This window comes from Apteryx rowi, unplaced genomic scaffold, assembly GCF_003343035.1.
Source record: "Apteryx rowi isolate R43461 unplaced genomic scaffold, aptRow1 scaffold_77, whole genome shotgun sequence".
NCBI lineage: Eukaryota > Metazoa > Chordata > Aves > Apterygiformes > Apterygidae > Apteryx > Apteryx rowi.
In genome coordinates, this window is record NW_020451060.1 from 1,994,547 (window position 1) to 2,010,526 (window position 15,980).

General features: G+C 42.1%; 1 protein-coding gene across 2 annotated transcripts in view; it reads right to left on the bottom strand.

Moving 5' to 3' along the window:
- PTCH1 (patched 1) overlaps nucleotides 1-15,757 on the bottom strand; it is a 68,387-nt gene extending 52,630 nt beyond the window's left edge. The window contains exon 1 of one of the 2 annotated variants that reach the window (XM_026088464.1): nucleotides 15,559-15,757. The gene's annotated coding sequence lies outside the window, so the exon portion shown is untranslated. The remainder of the gene's footprint in view (nucleotides 1-15,558) is intronic. The other variant, XM_026088465.1, reaches the window with a different exon arrangement.
- Nucleotides 15,758-15,980: the final 223 nt, after the last annotated feature.

A 15,980-nucleotide genomic window follows, 5' to 3' on the forward strand; every position in this document is an offset into this window, starting at 1 on the left:
CAAAACAGAATGAAACCAACTTCAGTCCATTACAGTAATATGTGGATAAGGCATCCAGCCACAACTTAAGCTCCCCATCCTAAGTGTGCACTAGGACTAGAAAAATGTCACCTGTCACATGGCAGAAGGCAGTATCTAAGGTCACCAATGACAATTTCCATTTTTTTTCCAAAGGAGCACACACCTCATGACAATAAAACTTAGCAGCCAAGTACTAATCATACAGAATTGAAACCACACAAAAAGAAACTGAGATACATGAGCTGAAAAGTTCTCTGGCAGGGATGAAGATTACCCTGCCTCTTACTGGGCATGGGAAAATAATGGCCTTTTGATTTAAAGCTTCCCATTGCTGTCATGGGAGTTCTGGCTTTGGGTTCTCTTGAATGTCTGAGCTCGCATGTGCTGTTCATCATGCTCTTCATCAGCAACAGATACAGTTTTTCTGCATATAGCCAGCGTGTCCTGATTCCTCCTAATGGGAGGAGGTAAGACAGCATCTTCCTTAGAATTATTTGAAACAATGCTTTCTCTAGGACTGACTGGCAGAGTACAGAGGTAAAACAGTTAGTCTGGAAGACCTGCAAAACACTTTTTGATTGAAATTTAAGGTTATTCAGTACAAGAAATGGAACTGGTTGGCATATTTATTTCTTAAAGCTTTTAAAATGCTGTTACTTGTAGAGTCACTAAAGCTGTTTTTGGTTTACATGACCAGTCTCTGATTTTGTTAAATGTTGATTGTAAGACACTGTCATGTATATTTTGATTTTCTAACAGTGCTAAGGATAGATCTCTGAAATCCTTCAGGGTTATATTATAACTAAGATTTTGCCATCTGCACGATTTTTCTGTTCATTTATTTGCAAAATATATGCAAAATAAAGACTTAATAGGGTGTGTCTTAAATGGAGCTATCAAAAAAAACCCAACAGTCAGGAATGATGTGCTATAGGAGTCAGAACATAATAGTATGTAATCAGTGTTTTAAAGAGATTACATGGTCATTCAAAGGGCTGTCCAACAGCACAACAAAAAATGATAATCTTTATCATGTAATTAAACATAATTTATGCTAGCACTGGACTCAGGACAGTCAGAAATTTCATGCTGCATTTAGGTTCTCTTGCATGGCGTTTACTCCTCTTAATACACGTACCCACATTTGTATAGTTCACATGTAATGGCAACAATCATGCCTGCCCAGGTTAAGACAGCCTGCACTCTACCGTACCCTTCCCAGCATACAAATGGACACTGCATGCCTTCCTCTCCCCATATCCCATGATATGGTCTAACAACAAGACACAATAAGCTGCCTAGAGCATCATCACATCCCAATACAAAGATTTAATCAACTCCAATCTCTCTTTAGCCCTACTGGCTTCTAGAAAAACCTAGAAGCAATGCGACCACCTCAACCATTTCTGTCACACTAAAAATTAAATAACTTCAGGCTTTTTTTTTTAAGCAAAAAAAAAAAAAAAAAGGCAAAAAACAAAGACCATTTCTTAATAATACAACAAAGTTACAGAAAACACCAAAGCCTTTCAAAAGGTTGCTTTTTATTTTCCAACCTATAAGTTACACTCCTCGCACATGCTAGGGATGACTCCACTGTCGCTATTACAAATTTCATTAATGCTAACATGGTTATGAATAGCAAAAATAAAGACACACATCAGATACCAGTTTTCATTCTGTAATAGTTTGACAAAGTTCAGGGCAGTGACAAGGACACAAGCTGTCTGCAGACCCAGGAAGACAGCCCGACAACAGCTGCCTCAGCTCACACCAGGAAACTTTCTTTGCACCTTTAAGAGCTAAAAATGTTTCTTTTTAAAAAAAATCAAATAAAAGCTGTTTTTACATGTATGCCAGTGTTTTGCCCATAGCCAGAAAAACTACATTTCTGAAGAGGTAGAATAGACTGCTAAAAAAAATGATTAATTTTTTGATGCACTTCTTCCTTGATGTTTTTCTGGGCTGAGAAATTGGAACAAGTGCATTAAAAAAAAAAAAAAATAGTAGCACAAAGTGGCAAAGAATACAAGCACCATTAAAACTGCACAAGAATATACAAAAAAGACAAAACTTGTACATGTAATTCAAACTTGCCAATTAAATATAAAATTCAGTAGCTGCTTACTGAGCTGGGACACATGTCCTTGGTAACAAGATATGAGCTGTTCACCTCTGGGTCACTGGTTCTAATCCAGCCAGGAACAATAGTGACCACAAGTTGTTTACCATCTGACAGCTGTTTGGTAGCTTATGTGAAATGAGTTGGTGGTCTCAGTCCATTTCCTAATGGGCAGGTGTCCATATTATAGAAAGCCACCATCACAATTGCTATCCTTGTTGACCATTTCAACAAAGAGACAAGAATGAATGGATATGAAGAGTGAAGGATCCTTTCTTCCAAAGAGGTGGTCCCTTCAGGTCAGAGCTGAGCCACGGTTTTTGGTGGAGGAGCCTAACTATAGAATTTTCTGGGTGAAGCATCAAAGAAATAAAGGACTTTAGACTCTGCTTCTTCCCAGAAATCAGGGAAAAGATCTACAGCTTGTGTACACTGTTGTAACTCTCTAACAGTTCATGGTCTTTTGGCAATTTATACCAGCTGAGGAGCAAAGCTGAAATTTTTACCTTTTTAATAATTTAAGAAAACATTCATGTATACTTAATAAGAGGCCAAACCCCTCAATCATACTAAAAATGACTGAGGCTTCCAGGAGTTCTTCTGAGAAGAGTATGTAAAGGGCTTCAAGGTCTAAACGTAATGATTTTAAAACAGCTGAATATAATTGTTTTAAGTTACTTTAACTTGACTAAGAGCTTCTGCGGGGTAATATGTTAAAAACAATTTGCTGTGTTGTTCCACAGCAGTCAGCTTTCCTCTAGACCCAACTTTTCATTTAACCTCTCAGTGCCCTTTCCTCAAATATGTAATTGTTTTCCTGTGTGGTTAAAAGCAGCATTTTTAAGTCTTTTCATCTGTACTCCTGGGATAGCACAAGTTTAATCTGCACATGGAGTAGCACAAAATTTGAATATACTTTTTTTAAAGGAACAGAAAACAGCCAAGATGAAGTTCTTCATCCAGAACCTTTTAGGGGATGCCATTTCCTAAACGGTGCTTTTAGGAGACAGCAAAACTAACATATAGAAAAATGAAAGGAATGAACATGTTATGAAACAGGGTACAATTTCTTTCAAGTATTCCCTACCAGCTGCTTGCTGTACCATCTGTTGTTGCCTAAGCAGCTTCCTTCTGAATGGCTTTGCACTGAAGCAGAACTGCTCTCACTGTTGGACACAATCAGGTCAGGTCAGCACTCCCCCAGCACTGAACCTGCTGCCTGTCACAACTCCCCCCATCTCGATATTTCTTACTGACCACCAGCTCCCAAGACAGTGTTGCATCTGTCAAGAGGCCCATTTTTCATAGTTCGCTCACTATTCACACCGAGAAGTAAAGAGCACATTCAACTTTGTGCAGGATGCACTCAGAGATTCCTGTCGGATACACTGAGAGTGCAACCATATGGCCAAGTTTATTTTAAAACACAAAGGACTGGGAAAGAAAATTAAACAAATGAACAAACAGACCCCACAAAACAATCTTTACTTTCTGCTTGCAGCTAGCTTGGCCATTCAGACTGTTTTGCTTTGCTACAGATCCCCCCACATTGCAAAAACAGTCTATTCTCCCTTTAAATGCAGAACTCCCTAAGCTGGAGGAAGAGGAGGAGATGTGCTGCTGGGGTAGTGGTGGAGAGTGCACGCAAGCTACCGTCAACTTTATTAACCCGAGTTCCCCGCAATCGCTGGAGACCACCTGAAGCCCCCTGGGAGACAAGGCGAGGGCTGGCAGCGCAGTGCTCTGCCGGTGCGTCCAGCCTGCTGCACAACGTTAACCCTGGCTCCCTCGCCGGCCTGCTGCAGAGCTGCGTGGCCCCGATCGATCGATCGCAGCCCTCTTCTCACCATTGTGCGGCCCAGCGGCCTTCCACTGGCTTCCCGCTCGAGGCCACATGGGGCAGAACACAATGGACAGCCCCAGCTTCACACGCAGGCTCCCCCAGCCCGCGAGGAGCATCACGCTGCACTGATTTATTTCCAGCACCGTTCCTTCTCGCCGCATCTGTGCAGGGAAACACACATCACTGGGAGCCACTTTCATGATTTTGTTGCGATCAGGATTAGCTGGATTAGGGGTTGATTCATAAGGACCCCCTGTGGCTGTGAGGAAGTTTCATCACAAGGTCAGTGTGGTGTGAACTATATTCTGTCAACACCACTACTCCTTATAGCAGACTACAAAAAAAATACAAAAGAAGAAAGTTGCAAATGTGAAATATATGAATGAACAGTTTACAACAACAAAGAGATTTACAGATTTCCCCATCAGCTGTTGAAAAAGATGTGTACACTTCAACGCTGTGCTTCTTTAAAACAAGAAACCTGTATTAGTCATTTTTAATTTATAAAGAATTCAGTGGTTTAGGAGGTGGGAGGAACCTGGGGAATAAGTGTAGCAAACCACACAAAAAACCACAGAGGAACTTTTGGCACTTATTCTAAAACCAGTCATGTAGCTTGAAGATTGTTGCACTGTTGAGATTTTATTACATATAATACTGTCACCTTCAAGACTTTTTAATTCCTAGCCCCCTAAGTGCAATAAGTAACAGAGATGTAAAAAAAGAAATTGCGGGTTGGAATGCAGCACGGAGAAGCTGAATTCAAGTTTGTTTGTTTTTGTTCCTTAAAGCACAATTACCAAACTCTTACCTCTCCCCTCAAAGATTCCCCTCCCCCAGTCATAATGACATAGCTCAGAGACAGAAAGAGGGGGACTTTTGTTTTGTGTGCGTGTGTGTAGTTTGAGGGATTTTTTTCCCCTCTCTCTCTAAGACCAGTCCCTCTTGCACAGAACCGGGCTGTTCAATCAAAGCCTTATCTGTTATATTTCTGTCTGTCTTTCTCTTCTGTTTAGCGCATTCACCAACAAGAGAAAAGGGGGTAAAGCAATGGAGGCTTTGACCTGCAGCTGTAACACAATACTTTCGCACAGCCCTGTCGACCCCTGACATAAATTTTACACCGCAGCTGGCATTTACACACTTAACATTACCATATGTATAGCCTACTCTGTGCTAATTATGCTAATCACCTGTCTAACTCTCTGCTGCGAAAAATGGTTGTATTTAGCAGTCCACTGCCTACCAATACAGCTTACTGTGTGGCTGAAATGTACATTCAGATGGCCCTGAATGGCAAGATTTTTCCACGTTGCTAGCTTCATTCAGACCACAGAAAAATTTATTCAAGTCAACTGGTTTCGGTCCGCAACAAAAAAGTTACGAGAAAAAAGTGAGTGTGTTCCTGCCCTAACATTCTAAGTCTGCTTGCAAGCAAAATGATAAATCAATTGGTGTGGGAAACAAAAAGGGAGAAAGATTTCTTTTGCAAGACATGTGAAACTGTAGCCTATTTAAAAAAAAAAGAATAAAAAAGAAAAAAAAGAATAAAAAAGGTCATCCTATTTCCCCAAATCTCTAGAAAGAGCAGCTAATAGATGTTTAGGCCTGATCACAATTCTCTCAAGTTGCTAGCTTTTATCTACAATTAGAAGTCATAATAAACATGTTTTAGTTTTGTTCTTGATCTTAATAACTGGCACTAGAATATCATATTTTCTATTATTTGCTTCTTAAAGAGCATCAGTTTCTAAATAGCAATGGCTTCTTTTATGAGTGTAGCTTCCCCTCAAAAAAATCAGTAGAATAAGACTGATGTAAATGAAATCAGAATCAGGCTCAAGCGGACAATCAAGACAAATGCACAAGAAACACCATCCAGGAAAACATATCCTTTTAGTAAACCATATACTTTTATGCCATTATAGAAAAGGTAACCTACAAAGAAAAATTTAAAGCTGCAGTGGGTGGGTTTTATTATATTATCATAGTGTCAGTGGGAAGAGGGAGGTTAGAAGAGTTCCTAAAGCTTATTTGTCTTATGGCTATCTCACAGAGGAGACTACACTGAGAGCTGCATTCGAATTACATTTCTGTAGCTATTTAAACACAGTTTATCATGTACAAATAACTTTCTATAACCCCTTTCTCCTCTACACACACCTAAGGAAGCTATAGCAACTCAGAGATTTGTCAGATAACCCAAACATAAATCTGATTACTGCATTAACCTTGGCAATTTCCTTTTAGGTCAGGTTTGTGGAATTTCCTTTCAACTACTTTATATAAATGACATGTTCATACACAAAACAGAAAGATGTGTGAATAAACTTCCTATATCCACTACTGCCTCTGACAAAGATAAGCACATTGGAAGGTAATTCATTCTTAATATTTAATTAAAACAAGAACAGCTCTGCGGTGTTTATATCCAGAAGGTGCAGTAACACACCCAGTTTTTCCATTACACAGTGTGAGGTCAAGGGGAGCCCTATGCCTGCCATCCTACTTCCCATCCTTTGTCCACTCCGCTTCCATGTGCATGAGATCGCTGTTCACAATAAGGCAAAGTGAAAAGTTTTGCCTGTCAGCAATGGCCTTTGCTTTCCTCTAATATTTTACATATTACATCCCTGTTTGACTAAATTAAGCAGCCTCTGCCAAGCCACATCTTGCTCTCTAGCATCTCAGTTTCAGTTATTACTATCTGCCAGTCCAAAGCACTAATTTATCTGTGCTCTTTCAGCTCCAAAATACTGTCTGTGCAGCCAAAAATACAAATAACACTACAACTATTGTGCTTATTTCAGAGTGCCTGGATTTCCCACTGCCTTTTTCCCCCTCTTTTTTTCCTATTTTTTTCCCCTCCCTCCTTCTTTTTTTTTCTTCTTTTTAAATAGGAGATGGACCACCCTGCTCTCATGGCACAGAACACTATTTACATTGCAATACTTGACTGTGTAATACATCTGGCATTTTTGGGCAGGATTCCTGAGCTAGGGGCCAGAAGCCCTTAAGCAATGATTTAAGGGGGGGGGGGGGAATCATACCAGTTGACTTAACAGTGCTCATTTCTAGTTTGTTGCACTTAGCTTTTGGTTACTGACTGAAAAGCAGAAATGTATCAGACTGGTAAACAAGAGAAGGCTGTTTCTTTCAATTTATCTTACTGTTAATAAATGAAGACCATATTCCAGTTCAAGGGCTCAGTTCCAACTTCAAGTATACGGGTGTTCAACACTGCACAAGTCTTAAAATATCAGCTTTTTCTTGCACATGAGCAATATACAGATGTTTCAAATATACAATGATGACTTGTATATTTGAAGCTGGAACGAAGTTCTGTACAATTCTCTCAAGGAGCAGCACCTTTGCAGAAGGAGTCAGATTATGGTTTTCCTCACTCCCTTACCTCTTATATATTTTGCTCAAGGACTGAAATAACTAAGTTTTCACAAAACCAAGCAGAAGTTAAAGCCAAGACATTCATTCTAAAAATCAAAATTAAATTTGTGCACACATCAAAATGTATATATGGTCAGCAGTTTCTATAAAGGGTATTTTACCTCAGAAAACCACTACTTCTGCCAAATTCAAGATGTTTACAGCAACTGAGGCAATGCTGAATAAAAATAGCAGAAAAATAATAGCAAGTAAATTGTATTTATGGATAATAAATCTTCCTGTTAAAGAAAAAACTAAGTTTACACAGCTAAGAGGAAAAATATATAATATTTTAAAATTCTGAATTCAGCATTATTCCTTGCAATTCTACTCCACCTACATTTTAAGATACTATGCATTTTCAGCGCAAAGAAATCATACGTCAATATCACTGGGTTCTCTCTTGTGAGGCACCATCTCAGGAATCTGTTCCCTCAGTAAAGCATTAATAGTACAAACTTATGTAGCAGCTATCAGTAACAGTGAAAGCTGTGCATCTTTCTGAACTCTTGAGAGGAGACTACACTTCTTACTGCAGAACAGTCACTTGGCCAGTAAGGAGTTTTACTGGTTTCTTCTGGTTTTCCCAGATAGTGACTAACAAACGCAGATGGGGAAAGACATCTTGCATAGTACAAGACTGGAAAGATTAGAGAACCGAAGACGTATTAAAGATAAATATGGAAGATTAAGAAAAATATATACACCACTAATCACACAGGGTAGACATAAAGAATAATGAACTGCTCAGTAGAATTCTGCACTTCAGCTCCTGCTGAACTCCCCAAGAGCAGCCAGGACCATGTACATCCACACCTTCGTCTACAGGGGGAAAAAACACCATGCAAAGGCTGGAAGACTGAACTTTATTCTATATGCATAAGAAAAAAGCTTGACAAGGAACAGTACTGCAACGTCTATAACCAAAACAGTACTTGAACCAATCAGAATATTCTTAAATAGCTAGCTGTGGGGCAGAAAACTTTACAAGCACCATTTTACCTGAGCGCTCACAGGTTGAAGAGCATAATTCACTGTTATGTTAACAGGAGTCGTGCATAAAAGTCCATGAGCATCAAGATGAGAACATATTCCATTAGACACCAGAAGGAAAGCAACTACAGACACATTAAAACTAGGATCCTAGTGGACGCAGCTCTAAAAGGTCATAGGGAGGTCAGCTTTGAAGGAGAAATCCAAATGAAATATAAACATGGCATTGTGGAAACCAGACAAATCTCCCATAGCTTTGTCCAGCCAGCACTAATCTAGGCATCAGCTGTGGTGCATAATCTAAACAAAGGATCAGTCGGTTCATACATCTGGAAGCTGTCATATTTTGGAGCCTCCTAACAGTTATGTGTAACTGAAACATCCACTTGCATGTAATAGTCTTTAAATTTGTTGAGTGGTCAAGAACCATTATGTGCATACACTGTGTAGTACTACTGCTTCCTGGGAAGCCACCACAAATACTATTTAATAACAAGGCTTGGACCATCTCTTCCCACAGGAAAAATAAATCATGAAAATAGATGGAGCCAGGGTGAAGAGTCAGAATTTTCCTTAATGCACTTTCTGTTGAAAGCAATTTTGAGTAGCCATTGTTTTTTAGAGTTCACTCTCATCTGAACCCAGTGTCTTCTGAGGAATAATGAGAAAGGAAGGCCCATTCTATTAAAAAACAAAAAATCCACTTAACAGGTAGCAGCAGACAGTAACAGACCTCAGACCACTCACCAGCACCTTTAGACGGCACCACAACTCCAGCAGGAGCCATACATACTGCTGAATGGACCTTACCTACATTCCCTCTGTACCTGCTCAGCAGCAGTGGCACAGGAGGCCAACAGGAAAGTAATGTGGCTTTCAACTGTACTATTTCACTCCTAGAGAGAAATCTTCAAGCTCTCCAGTGCTGCAAAAATGCCCCCTCACCTTTTTCATGAGCAGCAAAATCTCCAGGGTACAGAATTTCTCTCAAAGCTCAGAAGAAGAGGGGAATGGTGCAGCCAAGGCAGTGCCCTCTCTCAAATATACATGTTCCAACAGAAAAGAAAAACAGACCCTTCCAAACAAGGGTCTACGGGGCACGTGCTGACACAGACACTAGCCACAGCGTGTTAAGTTTGGAGATAAGAACAAATTTCCTGAAGTTCCAGGAAATTAAACTTCTCTGAATTGAAAGGCAAACAGGAATCATGCTACTGTGCATTTAGAGCATAGAAGAGGTGCCAGTTCTGCAGAACAAGGTACTCCTCTTGCCATTCCCAAAATAGGTATGGGTGGCACCTGCCATGGATTGCCTGGCGTGGTTTTGTACAAATGCTGGGTGAAGGCCCGGCTACTCCAAAGTCATTCCAAGTTCTGCCACTGTCATCCATGACTTCAGAATTTCACCCTTTACCTTCTCAATGACCAAAGAATGGTCACATGCAATACCTTCATTGTGTTAAAACCCTTAAAGATGAAAGAGGAATTTTAAATACCTCTTTTTTTTTTTTTTTTTTTTTTTAAAGTATGAGCTTTTCAACAATGGGTATCAACTTTGACCCAAGCAGGCTGTATCCAAACAGAGATGGTGGCTTATTCTCCATACTCGTTTAACCCTTGACTTCTCTGAAAAGACTTCTGCAAAAAATTCTCTCAGTAATTTTAGTGATGTGGACAGCTGTCAAGATGGAAATTGACAGAGACCCCCATTACTTCTGAATTTACTAGCTGGCCTTTAAAAGAAGGCTAGTATGTGTTCATATAACAAAAATCCTTTATGCATCTTTTCTTAACATATTTTAATATATGGAAAGAGAGGGAGTTCAACTTCACTGGAACATAACACTCATCATTGTGATGCTTTACCCATAAACATCATGTTAAGCTTAAATATTAGAATTTGATGGTAATCTTCAAACTAGAAGCATGGACTGAAAAAATTCCATTTTGATCAATTAAATTTAAAAAGACTTTAAACTTGAAAATCTATTGCCTGGATTTCCACTCTTTGGCTGTCATATGGGAACACCACTGCTGCTTTCACATCTGAGAGACAACATAGTAAGCCACAATTTATTCAAACAAAACAGTGGACTTGGAAGTCTTCCAGATAAACAAAACTTTTCAATGAACCATTATATACGTGTTGAGGGACACAACACAGTATTAAAGAGAATTCAGAGGTAAGTAAGCTCTTACGTCACCTGATCCCTACAAATCTAATGGATTTGGTGTCATCTACCGCTTGCAATCCAATTACATCAACTTCAATATTTGTTAAAAGCTGTATTATAACCAGCAGCTAGTCATTTACCAACCAGACAAATAGAGTAAACGATCAAAAGACCTTTTTGTGTTCCTTTGGAGCTAAATCCCACTTCACCCCTCTGCTGCATGGACAGGGCCAGTAGTCAAAAAATGTGATCGGAGACACAGGCTTTGCCAGATTCCCCAGATTGCCACACAGCCTACTGACATGCCACCTCCAACTCACCAGCAGAGTAACTTCTGCTCTTCTGCCATCTACTCTGAGTCAGTGCAGTGATGCAAAGGCAAGCACATCTAAAAACACTACTATTCCACTACTGTGAGCAAACTTGGGGGGTGTGAAGAGAACTGAATTACTACCAACTGGGTCAATTCCTGCTAACTGTGTTCAAACCAAACATGCTGCTCTAGCCCACTCACATAAATTTGTACCCTTGAAACAATAAATCCACAAAAATCTGTTCCACTACTTTTTTTTTTTTTTTTTTGGGGGGGGGTGTTCCTCCAAAGAATACTATTGTAAAGTTAACTGACAGCATTAGGCAGAACTTGCGAGTAACTTTCTCCTCCACCTGCACTTGATCTTGGTGAGCTTTGCAAACTGAGAAGCCATGGAAATAACACTGGATTCTGAAGCATTTGCACACTTTCCACATCTTCATCTCATTTTTACGTTGCACAGATAGACTAATATATTTTAAGACAGGCTATCTATATATACAACAGCAGGGGCACTGAATTTCTGCTCCTTTAGAGCAAAAGGAAACAATACTACACATAGCTCAAATCTTCCCTTAGAAGCTGGTTCTGTCTTACACACTCAATGCTAATTCACTCACAGTTAGAATACACTTACTTTGTTCCAAGCACCAAAGCTGAATCTTATGTTGTGACTGAGACATTTAACTTTCCTCCCATCTGTCCTATCCCTATCTGTACCACCCACCTTCCTGCTTCAAACTGGCTTGAAGAAGGGGCTCTGCATATTAGACCTTAGCTAGCTTTGCGAAAGGGGCTGGCACCAGAAATAGTTATTCTCCTTAAAGCAGGAAAGACTCAACTGAGCTACAGCTGGTGCAAAAACTGCAGAAAGCCAGAAAGGAAGGAAGGAGCAACATGATCTTTAACCTCTTAAATAAAGAAAAAGGAAGAACAAAGAAAGCCAGGGGAAAAAAAAACAAGACAATGGTGACATGAAATGAAGTATCAAGGAACAAGACTGGAGCATCTCTGCCTTTATGATCTGCTCCAATCAATGCCACTCAAGCAGTCAGATTGCAAGTTCCATGTAACAGAATGCTCTCTGGAGCCCTAAAATCATCTTCTTTCAGATACAGAATCTGCAAATTTACATGTACGATTGTTGCTCAAATATCACATTCTTTTAGTGCCTACCAGAGTGGCAGTGGAGAACACAACCAGTTACAGACATGACTTCTTTTCCATCCAGTGTACTTCATAGTTATGAATGGATGTTTCTAAAACCATGTCTGCGCCCAACAAAATTCAGTCACAGAGGAAATCAATGCAAAACCCTTTTTGTTCTCTCAATGGTGTATGATGGACAAAGATGCTAAACAGACTCTACAACTCCAGTATGCACGGACACCCACACACAACAGATCCACAGCCATACAGTTTTAGTTGAAAACAGAACTCCCATTAAAATGGCAGTCCAGAATCTGTTTGCCCAAGAAACTAAAATGAGCATCCCACACTAGCAAGGTAGGTACATGGGGCTGACAGCCCTGCTGATGGGCTGACAGGAGACAGATATGACTCCTGGTCATCAAAGATGATAGAGTGAGACTATGAGAGGGGAGCACTTGGGAAGCAGATTAAGAGCATCAGCTGTGGGAAATACAGTAATAACTGAAGTCCTCTGAACAGCAGCCAGAAGAGGATTGGGTTTAAAAAAAAACCAAAACACTTCTCTACAACACTTAGTGCCAAGAAACGATTTCGGAGGAAAGCCACTTTGGTATCAGTAGGCTCACAGAAGGCCAAGTGTGTTGGCACAAGTTGTGAAGGAGGAAGATTACCTCAAGAAAACTGAAAGAATGAAGCTTTGGAGATCTGCTTTTCTTTTTCTTGCTTTGAAAGTTTGCCTACCAGGTGGGTTTCCGAACTTCTTATGTAAATACTTCAGCCATAATAGCTTCAGGCCCAGACTACTAATCATTTATCTTGGAATGTGGATGGTCTTAAAACTCATTCAAACTTCACTATTTTTAAATAATTGTGTTATGGTTTCAGAGCGATCGTTTACTTCTAGCAAACTTCAGTGCTGTATTATGTTCCATGCGCCACGGTATTCAGAAATACACCATATAAATACGGTCTTTTTATATAAATACTGACAATTTATTCAGCAGTAATCATTGTAAGAAGCTTTAGTAGCAAAGCAAAACTCATTTTATTGCAACCATTACTTGAAATACGTTTCAAGTTATTTACCATATTTGGCCAATATTGCTTAGCCCATTCAAACTTTTATTTTAAACAAAATATAAAGGTAAAACAAGAGATTTAGTCTAATTAAACAGTGCAATTTAGTCACTGCTTAAAAAAAGTTTGATCTAAAGGGTTCCTTGGTAAAACAGCTTTCACAGTGTATACTTTAAACAACAAGCTTATGAGTTAGGTATATACATGCACAGAAAAATAAGAATTTGGTCATTATTTTCTACTTATGCATGGGAGGAACAGCATTTTCCACACCACTTCTTTCTATTCCTTTTTCATCTCAAATTCTCACTTTGCACCTCTTCTGCCTGTACTTTAGCCACAGAAGCATGCAATTGCTATATAGGTTTAACACCCTTGTTCATGACCAGAACATTTATATAGTTTCCACACAGAAAATACAAATGAGCAAGCCCTTTTGTGTTGATGGCTATATAGTGCTAGTCTGGGAAGACCAGAAATTAATTTAAATTAAATTCAGAGTATTTTCTTTCATCTCAATTTACTAATCTTGTTTTGCAGTCTAAAAATAAAGGGGTTTCAAAATGCAGAGTTTTAATATTTACATTACTTAACTTCAGTTATGAAAACTAAACTCAATGACTATGAAATCAGACAGGTCAACTCTGACAACCAACTGCATTATGAGTTAATCCTGGCCATGAGAACTCCAAGGTCTATTTCATCTAGGCTTTATACTAGGAACTTCCCCTCTGCCCCCATGAAGCAATAATGACATGAGGTCTAAGCCATGACAGAACTAACAACTATTTCACAAATCATACTTTTCCTTAAGAAATGCATTTTTACTGCTGGGCCACTCAAACGTGAGTTGTCAGCACATTAATCAGGCAGTTTTTTTGTATTAAACTGTCTGGAAAAGCAGGTGGCATAAGATGGGAACACCCTTCCTAGTAAGGTGGCATAAGACAAGACCACCCACCCCAGTAATATCAAGGTAATAAACCTCAGGGAAGAGTGCTGGATGAGAATGCAATCAAATATTGCTTATCAAACACTTAAAAAAAAACAAAACAGAGACAAAACAGAGCAAAAATTGACCAAAAAACCCCCAAAACTTTGCCTCAAGGGAACCTCACAAAGAATTAAGAAAAAAAGTGGAAGAAAAAGAAAAAAAATAGTTAATAATGCAAACAATTGTGAGTAAAGTATACAACACTTAATGACAGGCAGTTTCTGACTGCACATCTCTGACTATGGATGGGCTCCCACAGTCCCTGCTTTCTCTGGTCTGTGGGAGCCCTTCTCATTGTATTTAGGTCCCGGGAATACACATACCAAAAAAGTCCAGCTAGCAACACACTGCTTTCTGAAGCAGAAAAACCAGTACTCACTAAACGACCCGTGAACTTCTTCCTGACCCAAACATGGCTGGCATCTGCCAGGATGAAATCTGGTCCTAGATGCTACAACCCATCCACAGGGTAGGACAGACCACGTCCATAATACGCACAAGTATTTAGCAATGACCACTTAGGCAGCTCTCTATTAACTTTCATAAATCCTACTGCAAACTATACCGGACTTATGTCAACCAAGGCAGCCTGGCTTTACATCGACGCAGCTGAAGGGGGAAACCTGACGCTAAGCAAGTAGCATTGCCCACACCGTCCCCTCCGAGCGGCGTGACCGGGGGCAGCCCGGGGGCGACGTGGCCGCCCCTCGCCCGGAGGGCCGGGCCCGCCCAGGAACCTCCTGGGGCGCCCTGTTTCGGGAGGGGACACGCGCCCCCCCGGCACAGTCACCTCTCCGCCACCCGCCCGCCGGGGGCACCAACGGCCGCCCCGGAGGGCGGCGCCCGCCCGCCAAACGGCCGCGCCGCGCTTCGCTTCGCCGCCCTCGGTCTCTTCCCCCCCCTCCTTTTTTTTTGGCCTCTCTCTTTTCTCTCTTTTTTTTTTTTTTTAACCTTGAGACAAATGTTTCCCCCCCACAGTTGAAAGTTGTCCAAAAAAACAAGACCACACGCAGCCGCCCGCCCCGTCCCCTCCCCCCGCCGCGGGCGCGCGCACTCCCAAAATGGCGGAGGGGGGGCCCGCCGCGCCGCGCCGCCGGCTCCTCGCGCCGGAGAAACACGGGCACCGGCACCGCTGCCGCCCGAAAGCAGAGCCCGCAGAGGGGGCAGCGCGAGGTAGCCGGGGGCGACGGGGCCGGGCAGCGCCGCCGCGGCCGCGCCGCCCCCTCCCCCCCCGTGGGCGGGGAGGTGGTACCTGCCGGCGCCCCGCCCCAACGTACACACGGCGCCCGCCGGCGCCGGCGCGGGGGCTTCCCGGCCCCGGCGGGGCAGCGACGCCCGGGCACGGAGAGGCGCTTTAAAGCACGCGTAGCCCGAAGCGCCCCGGCGCGCGGAGACGCCGCCAGCGGGGGCCGGGCCCGTGCTTACCTTCCACCCAGAGCTCCTCCACGTTGGTCTCCAGGTTGGCTGCCCGTAATCCCACAGCGAACGCCCCGAAAATGAGGAGGCCGACCACCAGGAACTTCCCGCAGTTCCTCTGAATGTAGCAGCCCAGCCTGAACAACAGTCTCTGAAACTTCGCTCGCAGCCACAGCGGCGCTCTCCTCCCCGTCGCTCTGCCCTGCAAGGCAAGCAGACGTTAGCAGCCGGGGGCCGCGCCGCGGCACTCGCTCACGCCGGGGCGGGGGGAAGAGCCTTCCCCCCGCCCCAAATAAGAAGCACCCTGCAGGGCCGGGAGTCGCGCACAAGCGCCGAGAGCCCCCACGCAGCTCCCGGGGGTTTGGGCGCCCGCGGCCCTGCGCCGCCGCGGGGCCGTGCGCAGGAGGAAGAGAGCCCGCTCCTGCTCGCGG